Raw genomic sequence first — 6,364 nt, 5'->3', positions numbered from 1 at the left:
AGGAAAATAAATAATAAGTAAGAAGGTGAGTTTGGTACGGTGAAGCACGTCAAAGACGCTGTCCTAAAGCCTTTGTAGCCTCCCTACGTGCAGGTACTGACGGTCTACAAGACTCCAAGATACGACCCCTTGTACACAAACTCAAGATCCGCTATGAGCACGTTCACAGACAGATATAGGTATCCAAGTCACATAACCATTGCCCAAAATAATAATAATAAAGTAGAGAATATATGTAAAAGTAGAAAAGGAGAGAATTAGAATGTGTATGTGATATTCTGATAGGGTATTGTATATATCATGTGTTATTGTGTGTTTTTGTGTGTGTTGTGTATACTCAAATGTGAAGGAGGAGTGGCCTTTTATAGGCATCCAAAAACATGTAACCTTTACCAACCATAAAAGTTCACCAACCAAAAAATTAAAGCTTTTACCAACTAGAAATAAAACCTGAATATTAAATATTTATAACCCCCACAATAAATAAAATAAAACCGCCAAAATAATTAAATAAATAAAATGGTTAAATTTTTAAAACCTTTTAAAATTCCAACAAAATCAACATCTAACAATCCAATTCAAGTTTCTATCCACTTTTAATAAAGTTATCTTTCGACTTTGGAATAAAAAATAAAAAAATTCCAACCTTCCCTACACAGAAAAACTTTATAAGAAGCGATTAGATAAATCATATCTTCTAATCATATTAGCTAACCACGTTACCTAATCCTCGTGATAGTCATTATATATTGGGGTATTGGTTCAACTCATTGTTCCTATCCTATCATCACGAGTCTTGTCTTTTAATAGGTAGGCGTAACGTGTACCCTAAGTTAACCAATATTTTACATGAACATGAGATACTCTTGCAAATAAGCAGCCAAATAAAACTGACAGGAATTCGTATATCTTAGAAGAGTGGTTATCATGAAAGGAGTAATTACTATATTATAATTAGAAAATATGATGGAGTCAAATATAATTATTTGATGTTAATTCTTAATAATAATGTTGGAATGGGTCCGAACGTAATGATGGCCGGCATAAAGTATTGGTGGTAGATAATTTGGAAAGGTCGGTGCATTGGAGAAGGAAAAAGGATGACATCATGGTTAATTAGTTGTTTATTGTCCAAAATATTTTCTAAGTAACATGAATACTGGGGAATTCCAAAATAGAACTAAAAATTCCAATGCTCAATATTCTTCAAATATGAATGAATTATATACAAGTAACAAGATACGACCTTGTTTTGGTATGTCAATTTAAACAAAGAACATATGAAGTTTAGCTGCCCGCACAACTTTGCACCTCCATGTTCTCTCAGAGGACTTTTATCAAACACTTGCCCCATTGCAACATACTCAAGCATATCTTTAATAAAGATTCTAGGAACTTCATGGATGGGAAGAAGGGTGAGCAGGGGCAATAGCCTTTACTAGTCCTTAGGTGGATCAGCCATTGACTATGACCTAGGTTCATGACATATAAAATGCACTCATATTTTAACATGTGAATTAATAAGGGATAACTCATATGATAAATTTGATTTCATCTCAAGAGCTTGTGCTTGTAGAAAACTGGACAGCATAGGTAGTGCTGAATTACATAGGTGGTCTACGAGAAATCCAAGTAAGATTCTCACTTCAAAATTAAATCCATAATGTGACAATGCGAACGTGAATAATGCATACACATACAAGTAAAAATAAAATTAGAAACATCGCAGCAGAGGTATTAATTTTTTATATTTTATGTAGTGCAGGGATCAAATTGAAAATTTGGTCTTGAAAATCCTACTTAATTCTTAGAAGATCATCTTCTCTGTTTCTGAAGTTACACAAACAGAAAATTTACCTTATAGACAGAACAGAAGGAGCCGAATTTTTTGACAAAAAAAGAAGAAGGAAAGAGCCGGATTTAGTAAAAGACCAACACTCAAGGCTTGGATTGCTTGTACACTTTGCCTTTCTCTCCCTCCCTCTCTCTTTCTAAATAACAACATACATGTATATAATGTATTTTAATTTCCTCACACAATAGTGCGTAATTAGCTTCAAATACCGCTACATTAACATTCCTGTATTATAGAACTTATCATGGAAAGCAATTAAGATTCTGTATTATTTATTTAGCCAATCTGAAAGTACAAAATCTGACCCCATAGAAAAAAACCTGAAAGTACAAATACAATTAACATAGAAGAAAGTACAAACACACCGAATATAAAAGAATCCATGGTCCAAATCTTAAAAGCTAATCATCCACATACATCTGCCAATTGCTGAAGTGACAGATGCAAACTCGAATTTTATTACATGCAAATTAAAACGCACACAAAAACATCAACTGCAATTTTATGAACATCAACTTGGGTATTGTTTGATTTTCAAAAGAGCAAATAAGAAGCCAATCTAGATCACTCTTGGGGTCAAAACAAGGCGAACAAGTTCCCACCCCCAAACTCATGGGTAAAATCTTCAATCCCAGGACTTGTTTCTGCAAAATATATAAAAAGACAAAAGCAATATTGTAATTAACAAAAAATCTATATGGCTTTACATCCATTAACAGAGATGTGAACGAGAACAATTTCTTGAACACAAGTGCAATATTCCAAATCATTAAGTTTAGGAAAGGATAAAAGATACTTACGCATATTTCTTACATCTCTCGTCGACGAGTAGCATCCTTGGATGATCCACACCTCCTTCTTTTATGGACTCTTTAAACTTCTCTGAAGCATTATCAAATCTGTATCCTTGTAGATTAGTAAGGTCCTCAATACCCTGTGGCAATGTTTCTAATGTCAAGCAATCATGAATTCTTATGAACTCGAGATTTGGCATCGCCCCTTTTTCGATAGTTATCATATTTAATAATGCGAGATCCCAAACCCACAAATGCCGAAGCTTCACAAAGCCTCTGTTGAAACATAACTCCTTTCTAACAGAGGCATTATCAAGCCAAAGAGAACGTAGAGAGGGCAATGCTTCAATATGAGGTAGTAAATCTTCTTCAAGTCTGGACCCAGACAGATTCAAATATGCGAGAGAGTGGAGTGAACAAAACCAATGTGGTACCTTTTCCAGTTTTCCGCTCAATTCAAGTCTGTCAAGGTAGGGAGGCGGTGAAGACAATGCGTCAACTCGAAGAAATTCCTCTCCATCTGCTACAGATAAATGCAAGCAGGAAAGGACCTTCATCTCTTGAATTGAGGCACATAGGTCCTCCTCGTCTCTTTCTTTCACATTTGTAATGCCAAACGTTGCAATTTCTTCATCTTACTAATACTTGATGGTATTCTTACCCCAATTATCTTTCTGGAAAAGAACCGGCCCACAAGTAAATGGCGTAAGTTCAGCAACTTGGAAATCCCTCTTGGAAGTGCCACAATTTTTGTCAGCGTGATGTTCAAGGTCTGAAGGTTGCGGAGCTGTCCAATGGATTCTGGAAGCTCAGTAATTGGAGTTCCCCTCAAATTTAAATATTTTAAATTAAATAAGGACGTTAGATTGTCTGGCAGATAATCAAGTGGGACATCCTCCAAATCTAGAACCTTCAACAATTTAAGGTCAAAAGGTAGTTTATTTGAGAAAGAGAATGAGGATACGCCAGTGGCAAAGACGAGAAATGAACGAAGCCGTGATATACCTGTGCATGATCCAATTTCTCGATTAGTTGTTTGAATTGACAAACGGAGTGCTCCAGTTTCTTCTACTGTTTCACCCCCATCATGTACAACGCAAAACTTTTCTTCTTTTGCTATAGACAGAGCAATCTCCCGCAAAAGATCGTGCATCTTACATGCTGGGAGGGATCCTAGAAACCTTTGCTGTAGCATGTTACGAAAAATGAGTTCCATAAGATAGCCCCTTGCAACTTCTTCTGGCGTGAGCCCTTCGACATGTTCAACAAATCCTTCAGCGATCCACAATGTGATGAGCCTATTATTTACGATCACATGATCTTCAGGGAAAAGTGAACAAGATAGAAAGCATTGCTTCAATCGGTATGGCAAATCATTAAAACTAAACAACAAGATGCGCATCTTCATAGGTTCTAACAAAGAATTATTTGTTAGATGCCAATTTAAGCTATTGTAGACTGTGCTCCACTCTGTAAGTGACTTCTTAGAAGACATGAGACCACTTAAGGCTACGATCGCTAGTGGTAGGCCTTCACACTTTTCCACAAGTTCCCGAGCTAAAGGCAAAAGTTCAGGTGAACAAGATTTGTTCTGATAACTTGAGAATGCTTTCATGCTGAAAAGCTCCCACGCATCACCCCTTTCCAACGGTTGAATCTTGTGAACATGGCTTTCAACTCCAAAAGAAGAGGATGCTATGTCTTCTCTTCGAGTTGTAAGCATGACTCGACTTCCAAGTTGTTTATCTGGAAATGAAAACCTTATTTTGTCCCAAAGGTGGACATCCCACACGTCATCCAATACAATTAGGTACCTTTTAGTCTCCAAGTAGTTCACCAAAATCTCCAGCAATTCGTTATAACTCATGGCATTTATGTCTGCAGGGACCTCTTCCCTCTTTCCTTTGTGGAATTCTTTGATCAATCTTCTAAGTAAGTCTTCAATCACATAAGACTGGGAAACAGTAATCCATGCATAGCATTCGAAATCTCTCTTTACAATGTCATCTTTGAAGGTTCTTGCAACTAGAGTTGTCTTCCCTGATCCTCCCATCCCGACCACGGACACAGCAATTTGGTGCTTCGCTTCATCCATCAGCCATCCCAGTAACATGTTCTTATCGCCTTCAATCCCGACAAGTTCATCCTCCTTCTGATAAAGAGAAGACTCCGCTTGGTTCTGCACCCATCTTCGAATATCCTCAGAAGTACTTTTTACTTCTACAGCTGCAGCACCATGATATCTCTGATTTCTCTCCGGAATAGCTCTAATCGCCACCGCGATTTTCTGTAACTTGTTGGCTATTCGACGCTTATACCAAAGGTGCTTTGGAAAGTGAATGGTTTTGTGGAACCACCTGGAAAATCGACCACCATTTCGTTGCTCGTACACGCGATACATGAACTCATCAATGGTGTTTTCAACATCATTGGCCAAGTCTCGAACGCTTGCGACCCACGCTTTCTCTACTTGTGTGTGTGCCTGCTCTCCGCCGTCAGCATCCTCTAAGAAGGATTTCATGAATACAAGCTCCTGCTTAATTTCATCAACTTGATCACGAACACCCGCTATGGAGGCTGCTTCACTCTCTAGAATGGCAACAAATTTGCCAAGGAAGAGGTCTGTTGCAGCAGACGCCATAATGGCCTTATTTTGGTATAACCTTAATCAAAAGAACATATCTGAAATTGAATCTGGGGAGCAATGATTTGTATATGCATTTTCGAAAAAGCATTCTGCCATGGTTGGGCTCTGATGCACGAGAGAGAGAGAGAGAGAGAGAGAGAGAGAGAGAGAGAGAGAGAGAATCAATTAATAATAGAAAGCGATGTTAAGCATAACCATGGTTGGGACAATCGTTGATTAAACAATTGTTGGGCGTTCTCCCATGCATGTGAGGATGTGTACTCCATGTGCTGTGATGGGTAAGTCCAGTTTCTAACATATAATAAGTTACCCGAATCGATTACTCCACATATAATATTGGTTAAACAGGAAGAAAAAAATCTGTATGATACTTTTATTAATAATCTTTATCCCTACGTATCTATTTTGCTCTAGTGGAAGTGATAACAGTTATAAAACTCCCATCAATAGTACCAATGGATTCCATTCAACTAATTAAATGTTGACAGCTATATTAATAAGTAAAAAATTATTTTTAAATCTCAATTCAATACGAATTTCCAATTATTTGAGGTAGAATGGAATCCGCTTCTTTAACTATTACTTTCCATTCGGATCAGTTGCAACTTGCAATAAGGGATAATATTATTTTGTTAATTATTTTATTCAAAACCAATAATACTGAAAATATTATTACGCATGTCACAATGATCACGATAATAAAATAATACTATTTTTATTTCATAAAAGTTTTTCTGATAAGGATTGCCCGCGGATTTTTATCAAATTCCAGATGCACCACTTGCCTACTCTTTTTTTGTTTGTTTGGAATCCAAACAAAGTCCTTCTGTGGTACATCAGCTGTACCGGTACAGCCACTCACATGGGGGTGTTTTTAAAACAAAGGAAAACGGTTGTGTTGGTTAACAGGTAAAAGCAAGGGGAAAAATTGACGCGCTTCCTTCGCGACACTCCTTCCCCTTCTTCTTCTTCCTAATACCTCACCTACCCTTCTCTCTAGTTCATTTTCTTTCTGTTTAGCTCAATTCTAACATAGTATCATGACTGATTTCTCTTATTCACATGCTT

The 6,364-nt window shown here is 37.1% G+C and overlaps 1 pseudogene across 1 annotated transcript; it reads right to left on the bottom strand.

The window, feature by feature from the left end:
• Nucleotides 2,101–5,546, bottom strand: LOC18774553 (annotated as a pseudogene). Its single transcript, XR_002272014.1, has 2 exons — nucleotides 2,656–5,546; nucleotides 2,101–2,499 (listed from the first exon to the last, which is right to left on the bottom strand). The product of XR_002272014.1 is annotated as a disease resistance protein RPM1 (transcript).

Source organism: Prunus persica, chromosome G6 (assembly GCF_000346465.2).
Source record: "Prunus persica cultivar Lovell chromosome G6, Prunus_persica_NCBIv2, whole genome shotgun sequence".
NCBI classification, from domain to species: Eukaryota; Viridiplantae; Streptophyta; class Magnoliopsida; order Rosales; family Rosaceae; genus Prunus; species Prunus persica.
The sequence above is the reverse complement of the archived record's forward strand: the minus strand, read 5'-3'. Positions and strand labels throughout refer to the sequence as shown.